Below are 17348 nucleotides of genomic sequence, written 5' to 3'. Positions count from 1 at the left end.
TCCTGACTTACCTCCAGGGCTGGCTGCAGACTGCAGCTTACAGTAGCAATTGTGGGGATTTTTGAGGTGGTCCATGTGATGAGTCAGAGCAGAGCCCAACACAGGCAAGAGCTTCACAGTGCCCCTGTCATTGCTGTGTTTTTCTCTCACCTGTACTCCTAGCCTCAGGCCCTGTGCTTTTCAACAAATGCTGGAGTCAAAGAAGCAAAAGGTCAAGAGATTCACCCTAAAATCTAGGCAATGCTGAAAAGCCTCAAAGGCGTCTGGCTCATTAATTCAATGAAGACTTACGGTCCCTTTGCCAGGCTGTGGGAAGCAGGACAAATGCAGCCCTGCCCACGGTGGCCAGAAGGGAAGACAAGGTTGAAGGGCAGTGATAAGGTGCAAGAGCTGGGACTCGGAGGGAACAGGGTACCATCTCCCAGGTGGGATCTCTGTCAGAGGTAGTCTGAGACAGGAGGACGAGGATGGGAGGCCAGGGAAACAGCAGAGAGAATTCCCAGCCACAGGAGAGAGGTGAGGAATGCCCATGCCAAGGACCAAGCCAAGTCTGCAGGACAGTAAGGGTGACACAAAGGGCACAGGAGCTAGAGCTCCCAGGACCTTGCATATCTTTGTCAACACCCTGCATTTCTGAGGGCCACAGGGAGCCCCAGAAGAGCTTGGAATAGAGAATGCAGCAGCAGATTGGAATTTGGAAAGCTTGCTCTCTCACCTCTAAGGGTGGAGCTGAGCAAACAGTTACTTCAAGATTCCTTCTGTTCACTAAACTCAGAGAGGGTGAGTCAGGATGGAAACCCAGGGATGAACTGTTCAGGTGGGTAAATCTCCTCCCCCAATGACTTCCAGACTAAGAGGATCATCAGGCAAGACACCAGGACTCTTCCCAGCAAGCCATCTCTGGGGAGGGAAAGCACTGGAGAGTGGGCTCTGCCCCCGCCCCCAGATGGTGGAGGAGGCTGGGAGCTGGCAGCCAGGGCCTACACGGGCCTCCCTTTTCCTTATATAACTAATTTTGTTGCTGGTTGTTATCTTACATCTTACATCTCTACCTCCCACATCAGTTAACCGATTGTGAGTAACAAAAATGGCCTTAGTGCTTTTGGGAGGTAGGGAGATGGAAATTGAGAGCCTGGGGAAGTTAGATACAGAACGGCCTTCATTTCAGGCTTCTTCACAGCGCTTTGAATCCCCGAGGAAGGAAAGCAAAATGAATGAACTCAGTAGGAGAGAAAGACCATGGCAAGCTCTGCATTTCTTGGTTGGGAAACAGGCTGGGAATGCAGGGACCCATTTGCCCAAAATTAGACTGGAGCCAGTACCCACAGCCTGTCCTGGAACCCACCAGAGCAGGCTGGCTGTGGTCACACAAAGCCCCTGGGGAAGAGCCTGGGGCCCTTCCATACTCTGTGGGAGGCTGAAAGTAAATCAGAGGCCCAATCCTTAGCCATGGGTGGACCATGAACACCGCAAGAGCCCCACTCCAGCCAGACCTTCCTTGCTTCCTCTAATAAGCCTCAGCCTTCAGTTTCCGTGTGGCTCGCTTCTTCCTCCAAGTACAGCAACAATCTGCATCCTCATAAAGGGTTCCCGAGACCCATATCCCACTGAGCCTCTCTCTTCCCGCTGGTCTGATGCTGTTCATCTTCATTACCAAACCCCCACTGGAAAGGCCCCTCTTCATTTAGTTTCCTGCCCCTCACCACAACCCCTGGCCCACAGAATGTAAACTCCAAGAGATGAAGATCCCATGAAGATCCCATCTGTGTTGTTCACTGCTATATGCCAGTCACAGGAGGCCTGAAATAAATATGGCACTCAATAGCTCTGGAAGGAATTAGTGGATGAAAGACTTTATTAAAAAAAAAAAAACAAATTTACTCCAAGTAGGCTTGGAAATTATTGCTTGTAAGATCGTTAGAGTCAAAGGTAGTGTAGTAGAGAAAAGGCCAAGTGAAGCAAACACAAGACAGTAATTTATGTCCTAGATGGACTCTTTTCCCAATGTACTGAAAATTCTGAAACTCAGGCTGGTTTGAGAGGATAAAAATAAGAAAGCAGGGCTGGGAGTATAGCTCAGTGTGAGAGCAATTGTCTAGCATGTGCAAAACTCTGAGCTCCATCCCAAGGACCACAGAATAAAAATTCTAAATAAAAATGTTTAAAATCACCTTCAAGTTATATGTATAAGGTATATTTGAAACTAAATGAATTTTGTGTTTAGATTTGATTATCATCCCCAAGATATCTCATTGTGTATGTGCAAATATTACAAACTTTTAAAAAATCTGACATCCCAAATGCTTCTGGTTCCAAGCACTTAGGGTAAGGGATAATAGACCTATATTAAATGCTTTATAAACTGTAAAATGCAAATAAATGTACAGTTATAACTTTACACAGAGAATTACTACAGTATTATTTATATAAGTACTTTCCTTAACTTATTTAAAATAGGCTTCAACTTAGAAAAAACTTATTTAGAAACAACATTTCAGACACTCATCTAGTATATAAATTGAATCATTCCTCCAAATGAGGGCAAAGTATATAAACTATGTCTATTCTCAGACTGTTGTTTTCTTTTCACACTGTGCCCACTGACAGCTGGCTTCACTTGTGAACAATTTCTTTTCTTTTTTTTTTTTTTTGGTCTGACTGATTATTTTCTTTAAAAAAAAAAAAAACTTTCTCTCCCAATTGTATCTTATAAAAAATAAATGTTCTTATAAACATTTTTAGAAAATGATGAAAAATATGGAAGAAAACAAAATCACCCATAACCCTAACAGTCTAACAATAACCAAAAAAATATTTTCCAGTATTTTTCTTCCCCTATTTTTTTATTTTTAAAAACTTAATTGCATGTGACAGCCTCATTTTACAGAGTGAGGACGTGACCAAGATACACATGGCAGGGTATGGTAAGTGCAAAATGCACAAGTTTAGTTCTGGCTCTGCTTCTTAGTAGCATGAAACCTTTGGGTAGGTTACTTAACCTCTCTATACCTCCATTTCTCATCTATGAAATGAGGAATAATTTCTACCTCGTACATAGGGTAGCTGGAATCACTTGATCAAGTAAAATATGTAAATTGACTGAAGCACAGTGGGGCTTGAAAAGTCACAGACATGTCAGGGCTGTTAACAGTAAAGTCTTTAAAGGTGGCACCTTGGTCTTCAAGAAAGGTGTTGAAATTGAAGCAAAGTTGGCTGGAACCAGACACAAGGGGCAGGACAGGGTAGGAACTCTGAGCTTGATGCTCAGGGCCTTGTAGAGCTAGGGAAAACTATTTCCCATGTCCAAGGCTCACCCTTCCAGAACAGCAATCAAGAACGCAGAGGCTCAATGGGGAGCTGACAATCCCCAGGTCTGGCCACAGCTGAAGGATAGTGAGCTCCCAGTCACTCACCCACTGCAGAAAGCCTAAGCGTGGCAAAGCTGTGGACGCATCCCCCAGAGCCCCCTTGAGGATGAAGGGCTTAGCCCCTGCTGCTGGAGGAGCTGCTGGAGACCACCCTCAGCTGCCAGCCCTTCTGAGGATGGCCTCACTGAAGAAAGCCGCCTCCTCAAAGATCTCATTTGTTGTTCAGGGAAACCCATTAACACTGTGAGATGGAGTGGGTGTACAGAGGCCTAACCTGCTTCCCAGCTCATCCCTGTCTTCAGAAAGCTAACACATGGTGACAAAGATGTTATCTGGCCAAGATTTTAAAGCAACCATTATAAAAATGCCTCCAAGAGTAATTATAAGTGCGCTTGAAACAAATTTTTAAAAATACAGTGAAGAAATACGAGATATAAAGAGAAAACAATATGAACTGTAGAATTAAAAATCATAATAAATGAAATGTTTTCTTAAAATAAAAGGTCAGGGATAGGTTTTTTAGCAGAATGTAGGAGACAATGTAAAAAAAGTAAATAAACTTAAAGATAGGAAAGTAGCAGTTCCTCAATTGGTAGAGAGAAAATAAACTGGCAGCAGGTAGGTAGGAAAAGAGAAGAGGCTTGGGTTTCTGTGGGACTAAAGCAGAAGATCTAACACTAGTGTCATCAGAGAGCTGGGAGATGATGCGAAGGGTCATGTTTGAAAAGTCCTCCAAGATGTAATGACTGAAAACTTCCCCAAACTGGAAAAAGACATCAACCTACAGATTCAAGAACTGAAGCCCAGCTCAGTGGCATGGCCTATAATCCAACCACCTTGGCTTAAAATGCAATTTTTAAAAAATATTTATTTTTTAGTTATAGGTGGACACAATGTCTTTATTTTATTTTATGTGTGCCAAGGATCGAACCCAGTGCCTCACACATGCTAGGTGCGCATTCTACCTCTGAGCCACAACCCCAGCCCTAAAATAGAATTTTTTTTTAAAGCCTAGGGATGTATCTCAGTGGTGAAGCATTTGTCTGGTATGTATGAGGACCTGGGTTCAACCACCAAAAAAAGGGGGTGAAGGAAGCTGAGAAAACCCTCAAGTACTATAAACCCAAAGAAATCTACCCTGAGGCATATCATAGTCAAACTTAGGAAAACTAAAGACGAAGAAGAAAGCCTAATGACATCTTATCTGTAGTGAGGAACAATACAAATGACAACAGATGCCAGAAAGAAGCCATCGAGTCCAAAAGGAAACTGGCACAACATTTTCTAAGTCCCAAAAAAAGTCTTGTCAACCTAGAATTATATGCAGAGAAAATATCCTTCCGGGTCAAGATATTCTCAGAAGAAAAAGAATTTTATTTTTTCTTCCTTTCTTTTTTTTTTTTTTCTCTTTTTAGCAAGACTACACTTTTAAAAAAATGACAAAGCAGAATTCACAAAAGGAGAAAAGAAAATATTTAAATTTGGAACATTAGGCAGAAAGAACATACAAGAAAAAAATAATGGAAAAATACAATAATTTTCTTCTGTTTTCTAAATAATGTTTGGCCATTGAAGCAAATATTGTAACACTGCCTGATGTGGCTCTCTATATAGAGAAAATAATTCAGACAATTATAAATAGGAGAGCAAAGAGGGGTAATGATAAAATGTTTGCAACATTAGACAGTAATGCTATGTATATATAATGTAATATTTAAGGAAACTACTTAAAAAGCTAAAAAATATATATTCAAAAAGCAAAGAAAGAAAAAGGAATTCTTAAAAACAGTATTGAAGGAACCCACAGGGTTGGAAGAAAAAGAAAACCATGAAATGCAAAACAGGAAAAAAAAATAGAGAAAACAAAAAAATAAAATAGCATACTTAAATCCTAACATACCATAATTATAAGTACAAATAACCTAAAAGCACAATTTAAAGATGGAGACTAGCAGAGGGATTGAAGCACATTACCTAAATGCATGCTGTCTACTATACCACAAGCCAAATATAACTCTTGAAAGCAAGAGTATAAAAGTAACAGAGTTCGAAAACATTAATTGAAAGAACACAAGTGTAACTGTGATACAGATATAGTAGACTTTAAAACAAAGAAGATTACTAGGAACAGAGAAGAATATTATGTAATCATAAAAAGAAGTCATACACACACACACACACACACACAGCAATCTTAAATGTGTATTTGCCAAACAACAGAGCTAAGATATGTGAGAAAATACTTGCTTGTGTCAAAAGGAGAAATAGATAAACACACATTACAGTTGGAGATTTAAACTCTTGAAAAATGGATAAGATAAGATTAGGAAGGATACAGAAGAATTCAACAACACAATCTATAACAGGATCTAACTGACATTTAGAGAGCACTCTGTCCAAAAAAAGCAAAATACACATTCCTTTCAAGTGCCGATGAAACATTGCAAGACATAGCATACCCTGGGTCGTTAATAAAACACTCAACAAATTTAAAAGAATTGAAATCATACAGGGTGTGTTTTCTGACCACAATGAAATCAAACTAGAAATCAATTATAGAAAGATACGAAGTCTTGAAATACTTGGAAACTAAACAACAAACTTCCAAGTAGGCCAAGAAGAGGTCTCAAGAGAAATGTCAAAACTACACTGAACTGAATGAAAATGAAAACACACCATATCAAAACATGTGGGACACCAATGGAGAACTGCCGAAAAGAAAATTTATAGCACTAAATGCTTACATTAGAAAAAAGGAAAACCATAAAATCAATCATTTAGCCCCCAAATTAAGAACCTTGATAGAGAAAGGGGTGCCACAAAATAAGCAGAGAAATAACAAAATAAAAATGAGAAGAATCAATGAAATTAAAAATGAAACATATAAAAATAATCAATGAAAGAGAGAGCTAGCTAGTTCTTTGAAAAGATCAATAAAATTGACAAATTTTCAGCAAGACAGCAAAATATAATGGTAGAAGATGAAATGGGAGCTATCGCTATAGATCATATATATATCAAAAAGGTGATTAAAAGTTTGATAAATAACTCTACATTCATAAGTTGGACAATTTATATGGAAAGGACCAATTCTTCCATCAACACAAACCACCAATCTGAAATGTGTCATATGAATAGTCCTAGGACCACCAAGGAAAATTTTATAGCTCCCAAAAAAGAAATCTTCAGGCCTGTATAGTTTCCCTGGAGAAGTTTGTGAAATGTTTAAAGGAGGGTTAACAACAATTCTACTCAGTGAAGATGAGGGACACCACCCAAATCATCTTATGAAACTAGTGTACCCTGATGCCATAGCCAAATGAATTTAGTACAAAGTAGAAAAATAAAAATATTCCCCATGAATATGGATGCAAAGTCCATTATCAAAATCTAGAAAAAGACTCAGCTTTATGTAAAAACAATTTTACATCATGACCAGGTGACATTTATTTTAGGAATTCACGACTAGTATTCAAAAATCAGTCAATATGATCACTATATTAACAGTCCAACAAAGAAGAATCACATGCTGATTAAAACCAGTGCAATCACTGACAAATTCAATATCAGTTCATGATTAGAAAATTATCAGAAAACTACACACTTACTCTAGAAAACTACCATTAATAGTTTGTAATATACTACTCTGATTTGTTGTATAACCTAAAGTATTTGTCTGCCTATATACAAATTATATTTTTAAGCCAAAAATGGAATTATAGCATAAGTCTGCAACTTGCTTTTCTTTCTTTCTTTCTTTCTTTTTTTTTTTTGGCGGGGGGCACATTACTGGGGATTGAACTCAGGGTCACTTAATCACTGAGCCACTTCCCCAGCCATTTTTTGTTTTTTATTTTGAGACAGAGACTCACTAAATCCTTAGGGCCTTACTAAGTTGCTAAGGTTGGTCCTGAACTTGTGATCCTCCTGTCTCAACCTCCCAAATCTCTGGGATTACAGGCATGGCCACCCCACCTGGCCTTGCTTTTCTTAATCAATATATTTTGGGCATTTATCTATATCAGTATTTCATTTCTACCAATGGCTACATAGTATTCTATTGAATGCCTTAGCCATAATTTATCATTCTTATAATGATGAAAATAGGGCTTTCTCCTTTCACCTATGTATTACTGGAGACAACTATTTGTTCATCTGTGCCAGCACATTTCTGGTACTGTTTTCTAGGTGTAAAACATGTTATACCAGTTTTTCCTACTTTTTAAATGTTATAGAGGGCTGGGTTGTAGCTCAGTGGTAGAGTGCTCGCCTCTCGTGTGGAAGTCATTGGGTTCGATCCTCAGCACCACATAAAAATAAAATAAAAGTATTGTGTCCATCTACAACGAACAAAATATTTTAAAAAACTGTAGTAGATTCTGGCCATTGCCCTCCATGGGTATTATAGCAATTTATACTGCCAGCAACGGAGTATAAGACCTGGTAGGTTTGCCTACATCCTCAACACAGACATTAGGTTTTTAAATTTTCTCTAGTGTCATATTTGTAACAATAGACATGTGGAGTAAAAGGTGTCCCCCAAAATAGGAGTAAGCCCCTGAGACAGGGGAGGTTTGAAGAAATAGAAACACACACACACACACACACACACACACACACACAGGGGTGAATAGATGGAAAAACAGATGAACCGATGGATGCATGGCTATGGATATACAGAGACATGAAATGTCTTTTGATTGAGTTGAACAATTTAAAAATTTATGACTTTGAACATACCCATAGTGAAATGCCATGAATATAGTGGATGGTTTCAGCAGTAAGAGAATCACTATAGTATATTAAAAACTTTTTTTAAGAAAGTAAAATTCCAGGGGCTGGGGTTGTGGCTCAGCTGTAGAGCACCTGCCTAGCACGTGTGAGGCCCTGGGTTCAATCCTCAGCACCACATAAATAAATAAATAAATAAACAAACAAATAAATAATAAATTAAATAAAGATTTTTTTTAAAAAAAAAGTAAAATTCCAAATTTGACTAGTTATATCAGGCTCAAAAGTCCTAAAGTCTGGGGCTGGTGTTGTAGCTCAGTGGTAGAGCACTTGTCTAGCATGTATGGGCCCTGGGTTCGATCCTCAGCACCACATAAATATACATAAATAGAATAAAGGTATTGTGCCATCCACAACTAAAAATATATTTTTTTAAATTCTTAATGGCTGATGGGAGGTTTTCTGGAAGGTCATGCTAAGTCATAATAGCTGGGATCTCAGAGGAGCAGCCTGGTGCAATATGGCTGGGGAATTAGGCACCTGAGGGGAGAAGGATGGTGTGAAATGTGTCCATAGTGGGAGGGAGGGCAGCAGGAAGAAGATAGGTACAGAAATCAGAGAGGGTCTGTGTGCCCTCTGACATCCCTCCTAGAGAAGCAGCTTCTGGACCACAACTTGGGATCCATCACAGAGCATGCGCACTGCCCCGGCTGCCCCATAGGGTGCCTGAGCATGCAGTGGGTGCCATAGCTGGGTCCCTTCTGCCTGACAAAAGATTCCCCCACAGACTGCTTTCTCTCATGGATGTCCCATGGTCCTAAGGTCTTTCTGTCCAATCCCACCCCACTTCACCCCCACCTGTCCCTCTTCCAAGTGTCAGATGCTTCAGCCTGCTGCCACTGCTTTCCTTCCCCCTCAGGTTACATCTCTGGCTTGTCTAATGGCATCTTGGCATCTGCTTCCTGAAGAACCTGCACTGCCACACAGAGTCTATGCGCGCTGGAAAAGGAACCTGGGCGGAGGCTTGTCATGATTTCCAGAGCCAGGCACTCAGCTGTGCATGATGAGCTGAACGGCCTTCCCAGAACTTAGGAAGGACAGTCCCCATGGCAGGCCACAGTTTTTGCCATTACTTCCTGGTGAAGAATACCTGAACTATCCCCTCCTGATGATGAGAAGGGACCCTGAGAGAGCCTGACAGATTACCAAGCAGCATCTTACTCCATTAGACTTTGCCACCACCCTGGTAATCCACCTGAAACTCGACCAAATAGCTTTCTCTTGGACAGCCTTGGGGTGCTCCCCTGTAAAATGAGAGTTGGACTATATGATCTCCAGGTCCTTTCAACTTTCTGGTCCCACAATCTGTATTTGTTAAGATTTCAAATTTGGAGAGTCGGTCTTTACTATCAAGACAAGGTCTTCCTTTGAACCTATTAACCAATGAACTAAGATGAACGTTTCTCGTGAACAGTGCAGTTACTAACCCCAGGGTAGTGGCTTGCTAGGCGCAGGGGTGCAGGAACAAAACAGATAAGGGAGGATGGGGCATTAGGAAACAAACTGGGGTGCAGAAGGGAGACAGTTGTCCTTGGGGCTCCTGCTGGGAACACAGATGGTGCAGAAATCACAGCCTCCCTTATGCATTTTTAGAACTACGGTCAGCTCAGTGGTGCAACTCAGGAGGATGAGGTAGGAGGACTGCAAGTTCTGGAGGTTAGCTCAAAATAAAAAATAAAAAGGGTGGGGATGTAGTTCAGTGGCAGAGTGCCCCTGGGTTCAATCTCCAGCACCATGGGGAGGATGAGGGGAGGGGGGATTACAAAGGTTTTACAGACTTAAAAAAAAAAGCCAATCAATATAAAAGTATATAAGCTGCTTAAGGATTATTATTGCTCACAGAATGATGTTTCTTTTTCCAGATTTATTTTACACAAATATATAGATCTGCACAAGTACATTTTCTTTCGAATTGTAAAAACAGTAAAAGAAATAATAAACAATTTCTTTTAGGAGATTCAGAAATTTACAGAGAAAAAGTGTCAAGTTCCACTGTTGCTAGTTCCAGCCGGCTTCCAGGAAGTAACACACATCCAACACTTGACCACCTATTTTCCATCTTTCCTTCTATTCTGAATAAGCAGCTCCAATTAACAAGTCCAAAATAGGACTGACTCGTCCAATACCCACTCCTCAAAGCAACTCCTTGAGATCTAGGGACTTTCCCTCTCACTAACAGGCCCCAACACTCATCTCATTGCTCAAGCTAAATCTGGGAGTCAGCTTTGGTTGCTCTCTGATCCCTCACACCACAATCCAGTACCTCAGGAAGTTCTTTGGGTCCCGCTTTCAAAGTCTAACCTGAGTCTGCCATTTTCCTTGCTCTGTGACCACAACCCTGGGGTAAGCCCCCATCCACTCTCACCTGGATTGCCACATTCACTTTTGAACTGAACTCCATTCTTTTCACAAAGCCAGGAAAACTTTTTTTAAAAGGCAACATGGGCGATACAATTCACAATAGCTAAACTGTGGAAGCAACCTAGATGCCCTTCAGTAGATGAGTGGATTTTTAAAAAGTGGCATATATGCACAATAGAATATTACTCAGCAATAAGAGAGAATAAAATCATGGCATCTGCAGTAAATGGATGGAATTAGAGAAGATAATGCTAAGTGAAGTTAGCCAATCCCCAAAAAATCAATGCCAAATGTTTTCTCCATTATAAGGTGATTGACTCATAGTGTGGTGGGGGGGGCATGGGAGCAATAGATGAACTCTAGATAGGGCAGAGGGGTGGGAGGGGAAGGGTGGGGGCAGTGGGTTAGCAATGATGGTGGAATGTGATGGACATGATTATCCAAAGTACATGAATGAAGACACGAATTGGGTGTTAATATACTTTATATACAATCAGAGATATGAAAAATTGTGCTCTATATGTGTAATAAGAATTGTAATGCATTTCACTATCATTTATCAAAAAAATCAATTAAAAAAAAGGCAACATGAGCTGGGTATGGCAGCTCATGCCTATAATCCCAGAGACTCAGAGGCTGAGGCAGAAGGGTCACAAGTTCAAGGTCAACCTCAGCAATTCATCGAGACCCTGTTTCAAAATAAAAAATAAAAATGACTGGGGATATAGGTCAGTGGTAAAGCACCCCTGGGCTCAATCCCCAGTATGCCCCCGCAAAAAAAGGCAATATGAAGATGGGCCTTAAACTACTACCCCAACTTTCCTTTACAGATGGAATAAACCCATGCCTTTTGGTCCTACAAAAGCTGACCTCTCCCCACTCTCAAACCCCTTCCTTTCATGTCTTTTCCTTTGGCTTACCTGCTTTGCTGGGATACGTAGCGCTCCTTCCATTCAGGAACTTTGCATTTCTGTCCCATCTGCACCATCTGCACCATCTCCACACAGTGCTCCACTCAAAGAGCCACCCCAGCCCTACCCCTGCTGCCTACCCATCTTCAAGGCACTCACAACAACTTGCTAGGATTTAATTAATTACTTCTCCAGTTTCTCCCTCATGAGAGCCTGTCACCCATGAGGAGCAGAGGCAAGGCCTTATTCTGCAGTGCACCCCAGTTTATAAAGCAGTGGTGGTACAGGGTGAGCGCTAGTAAGTAAATACTGATTGAATGGAACAACAAAAACATATATATGTATCCAGGATGAAAATAATGGTTTTAATACTCTTTTAAATTGGTCCTTTCACCTAAAAAATTATTATACAAACACCATTCTATGTCCATATATGTATAGAACCCACATCATAACACTAGATGTCATACTATGTCTGTACCACAATTTATCAAACCATTTCCCTAGTGATTGATACTCAGATTGTTTCTGAATTGTGTTTGTGCATGTGCAAATAATACTTTAAGGCTCTCCCTTTTACATGTATTCATGCACCCCTGGATAAATGTTTTCATAGATTAAATTCCAACATGTGGAACTGCTGGTTTATAGTCCTACTTGCCCTTAAAGATAACCATGAACCAGGAGAACATGTGTGGTCTTCATTTCAGGAGATCTGAGTGAGACCCTCCTTTTCCATGGACTTGCTTCATAACATTCAGAGATTCTTTGAGACTCCAGATCCTGACTGGCAAAAATTTTTCTGCTCTCTAAACATCCATAGGAGAAATGGATATATAAGGGTATCCTGGAATGTAAGGCTCTGTACAAAAGGAAAAATCACTGATGAATCAGCGTGGCACAGCAGGCCAGAGAACAGACTCTGGAGCTGCATGGCCGGAGTGCCTTCTGTTCACCATGTGCAGTGGGCAGATGACTAACCTACCCTGCTTCCGTGTTTGTCATCTATATAATATGGGGACGATGACAGTATCTATCAAATAGAGTTGATGCAGGGACTATATAAAATATTCAGAATACTGAGTAGCACATAGGAAATACTATATACACACACACTATCATTATTGCTATTATTGCTGCTGTTCTAATTTTTTGGTGGCATGAAGCAGTATTACTTCATGAAGAACAGAGTTACCTAAATACTCTTGATACATTTGTGTGGGGTTTTTTTCCTTAATAAAAACATCCTCATGTCTTTACAAATTCTATATATTCAAGTAAAAGAGAAGGTCTCTCGAGCTAGTCAGAGAAAAAAATTCAAGTAAAAAAGAAGGTCTCTCAAGCTAGTCAGACAGAGGAAAAAATTCCAGTAAAAGATAAGGTCTCTCGAGCCAGTCAGACAGAGGAAAATATTCAAGTAAAAGAGAAGGCCTCTCAAACTAGTCAGACAGAGAAAGAAAATTTAGAGCAAAAAAAGCCATCAGGGGAAAAGTTACAACAGGAGACCACTACTAACACCTTTCTATCACCAGAGGGTGTAAGTGTCTAACCAAGAGCGCCACCTCCATATGCTGGGAGGCCTCCAACCCCTATAGTTGATAGATGGGAACCTGAGACAGGACCTCAAAGATCAGCATACTCTGTATTTGAACAGTCAGGAGGGCAGCAAATTCACCATGTTTTAGATTTCAAAACAGTGAAGCAGCTAAAAGAGGCTGTAACAACCTATGGTCCTCAAGCACCCTTCACTGTAAGCATGGTCGAATCCATTACCAACTTGAACATGACACCAGCAGATTGGGCTAATACGTGTAAAGCTGTGCTAAATGGAGGACAATACCTGTTATGGAAGGTTGCCAATGAGGAATTTTGCAAGGAGACGTCTAGGTGAAATGCAGCAGCTGGTTATCCTCAGAGAAATCTAGATATGTTGTTAGGAAAGGGACCTTATGAGGATCAGCAGCAACAAATTGCATATGATCCTGGCGTATACGCACAAATTGCTGTAGATGCGGTTAGGGCATGGAAGACTTTACAAGGACATGGAGGTTTACAAGGTCAATTATCTAAGGTAATACAAGGAGCTAATGAACCTTATGCTGAATTTGTAGACAGGCTTATTCAAACAGCTATCAGAGTTTTTGGGAATACAGAACAAGCAATGCCATTAATAAAACAACTGGCTTACGAGCAAGCAAATCATTGGTGCAGAGAGGTCATTAGACCATGGAAACACGAAGATTTAAACACATATATTAAATTATGTAGAGACATTAATGAACAAGGGCAAGTCTTGGCAGCTGCAGAACAACAGGTTTTAGATGCCAGGCCAAAACATGCTATAATTGTGAACAAAAATGACATTTTAAAAGGAATTGCCCCCATAGAAGGAGGGTTTAACAATACTAGGTATCAAAGGGGTAGAATACCAGGTATTTGCCCATGGTGCTGTAGAGGGAGAACAGCAGCCAATTTGGATTCCAGAGAGATTAACTAAGGTCCTGACCCAGTGATTATCTGGAGTCAGAGGTCTGTTTGTGTGTTTCCACAGGGAGAACAGCAGCCGATTTGGATTCCAGAGAGATTAACTAAAGCAATTTCTACAGACCAAAAAGAAGATGATTTGGCTCAAATCCATAACAGCTGATATCCAAAACTCCAGTTTGGCTATCCTTACATCTGCGACAGAACCAGGATGCTTTTTTTCAATATCTATTTTATTATTACCCTTTCCCGCATCATGAAGTTCTATTTTGTTTTTTGAGCTCACACAGACCTAGGTTAATGTTTTGTTGATCAGTTCTATTTTTTGACTATAGAGTTTATAAACATTGCAATGGAGATTTCACCTGTAAAAAGTTATAAGGCCTTTACTATTATGTTATGTATTGTATGTATTATATTATGTGTGCACACTTGTGTTTTGTGTTGTATGTTTGTATGTACATGTGTCCATATATCATATATGATGAACGCTCATGAAAAAATGAATCCAAATATTGTTTTTTTTTATTCACGTGATTTAAATGGTTTAATTTAAATTGGGTAAACAGCTGTTGAGGATTGTTTTAATATGTAAACAAAAAAGGAGATTAACAGATCTGTTTGTTTACTTTCACCTTTTCTTTTCATTATATTTAATAATTCTGTTCAAAATAATGTAAATTGTTCAGAAAATTGTTTTCTTTTAGTGCCTTCTGGAATGTTACATAATTTTTTTCTTTAGCCATTATTGCCAGAATTCCTATCTTCATCCCAGTGCCAGTGAAGACAAAGATAAAACCAATCTACAACTTCTGCAATAGCCATCACTGAACTGCTTGCAGAACTTGCCTGGACCATGTATCATTTGTATGCATTGTGAACTCACCTGTATGCATTGTGAACTATCTGTTGGTGCAGTGACTTGTGGTAGTGTTGGGGTATTTTTGCTGATGGTGTCATCAGTGGTACAATTTTTCCAAAAGAAGCTGTTAATTGGCTTGGTGTATCTTCCTCCCTTTTGCTTGTCATGATTGTTCAGCTAAAATTTGGGGGTCAACAGAGGTGAGGCAAAGAACCCCACCCCCCCGCTGGTACAAAGACCTATCCACAGGTGTGGCTGTATGCTGGACCGGTAGTCAATGATGGGTAAGACCCAATTGCAATGGTACCAACCTAAGACAGGAGGCTGATGCCTTGAGGTCAGCTCATCCAATGATGGGCAAGGACCATATGTACTATTGGACAATCTAAGGCAGGCACGGTCCCTAAGCCACATGCTTGTTGTTTAAACAGAGAGGGGGAGATGTTGAGAGCCACAGCCGAAGGGGCCCCAGCAAACTTCCAGCTGCCAGCAAACTTCCAGCTGCCAGCTGATTGGCTCCTCTGCGGTGATGCTCATTGGGCTGTTTCCCCACCCTTTCAGACCATGGAGCTGCTCATTGGGGGACTTTTTTTGGCTCCGCCCACACAACCCATCCAATCGGCCTCAAGAGCAGGAGGAGTGCGGGAGGTTGAGAGGCTTGTGGGAAGCCGGTGGTGGCAGTTGGGCTCTGAGGGTTTTTCCTGAGGAGCTGTGTGGTATGGTGTGTGTGTTCTAAAAATAAAGTTCGTTTCTTTTGACAAGTGGCTCCTGAATTGTGCCCAGCCAGACTGTGGCAGGGTACTGGGGATTTAACCTGGGGTGCTCTACCACTGAACTATATCTCCAGCCCTTATTATTTTGAGACAGTTGTTTATGGTCTTGCTAAGTTGCTGGGGCTGACCTTGAACTTGCAATCCTCCGATCTTGGTCTCACAAGCTGTGAGACCAATGCACCTGGGTGAATATGACTACTTAACACCTCATATAAGTAGAATCATTCAGTTGTCTTTTTGACTGGTCTATTTCACTTACTATAATGTCCTCAAGGTTCATTTGAATTGTAACATGTGTCAGAAGTTCCTTTTTAAGGCTGAATAATATTCCATTGTATGAATATACCACATTGTTATCCATTCATCTATCAGCAGACATTTGGACTGCTTCTACAGTTTGGTTATTGTGAGTAATACTGCTCTGAATGAGTGTATAATTATCTTTTTAAAATCCTGATTTCAATCCTTGTGACTCACCCAGAATTGGAATTGCTTGATCACATGGTAACTCTATTTTTAACTTTTTTGAGGAACCGGCTTACTATTTTTTTTTTTCATATCAGCTGTACCATTTTGCATTCCTACCAATAGTGCACAGAGGTTCCAATCTGTCCACATCCAAGCCAAACTTTTTGGTTTTGATTTTCTTTCATAATAGCCACACTGCTGGATATGAGTTGATAGATAACTCACTGTGGTTCTGATTTGCATTTTTCTTGCTATAAGAATTAGAGAATCTCTTCCTCCAACTCTGACCCCAGTATCTCACTTTCATAAGAATCCTTAGTGATGACATTGAGTACACTCAGATAAACCAGAATAACTCCCCACCTTGAGATCATTAATTTAATTCCATTTACAAAGTCTTCTTTGCCATACAAGGTAACACATATACAGATTCTAAAGATAAGACACAGAGATCCTTGGGAGTATTATTATTCTGTCTTCCCCAGGTGACGACTATGCTACCAAGACCATGAAAATAAATTTGAATACTTGGTTACTTCAAATACTGTAAACAATTTGTGCAATATAAAATTATTTGATTAAATTTATGGCCAATGACCTTTATGACACTTTTAATGAAGTGAAAAGGCTACAACATAAAATAAGTTATTCATACTTCTTGTTAACTACTAATTTGTGATTATAGTCACTTATGTTTTTCTCCCTGTTACAGACTGAATGTACATGCCATGCCAAAATTCTCATGTTGAACTCTAATGTGATGGCATTGGGAGGCAGGGCCTTAGGAAGGTAAATAGGTCATGAGGGTGGGACCATCATGAATGGTATTTGTGTCCAGAGACAAGTCCTGGGCTGGGGCTGTAGCTCAGCGGCAGAGTGTTTGCCTAGCATGTGTGATGCACTGGGTTTGATCCTTAGCACCACATAAAAATGAGTAAAATAAAGGCATTCTCTCCATCTACAACTACAAAAAAATGAAAAAGAAGAGTTAAGTTCATTGGCTGTGTGAAAATATTATAATGAGAAGGTGATTGTCTATAAGCCAGAAAGCAGGCCTTCATCTGACACCAGGTCTGCCAGTGCCTCCATCTTGAACTTCCTAGCCTCCAGAATCAGAAGAAATAAATATTTGCTGTTTAAACCACCAAATATGAATAACTTATTTTATAGTATTTTTGTTATAGCAGCCTGAATCCATAAAAACATCCTGTAATTATGTGTTTCTAGATGGTTGCAGTGGAGCATGCCTATAATATAATTCCAGCTACTTGGGAGGCTGAGGCAGAAGGACTGCAAATTCAAGGACAGCCTCAGAAATTTAGCAAGGGCT

The sequence above is a fragment of the Ictidomys tridecemlineatus genome, chromosome 12, assembly GCF_052094955.1.
Source record: "Ictidomys tridecemlineatus isolate mIctTri1 chromosome 12, mIctTri1.hap1, whole genome shotgun sequence".
Lineage (NCBI taxonomy): Eukaryota > Metazoa > Chordata > Mammalia > Rodentia > Sciuridae > Ictidomys > Ictidomys tridecemlineatus.
This window is presented reverse-complemented; position numbering follows the sequence as displayed.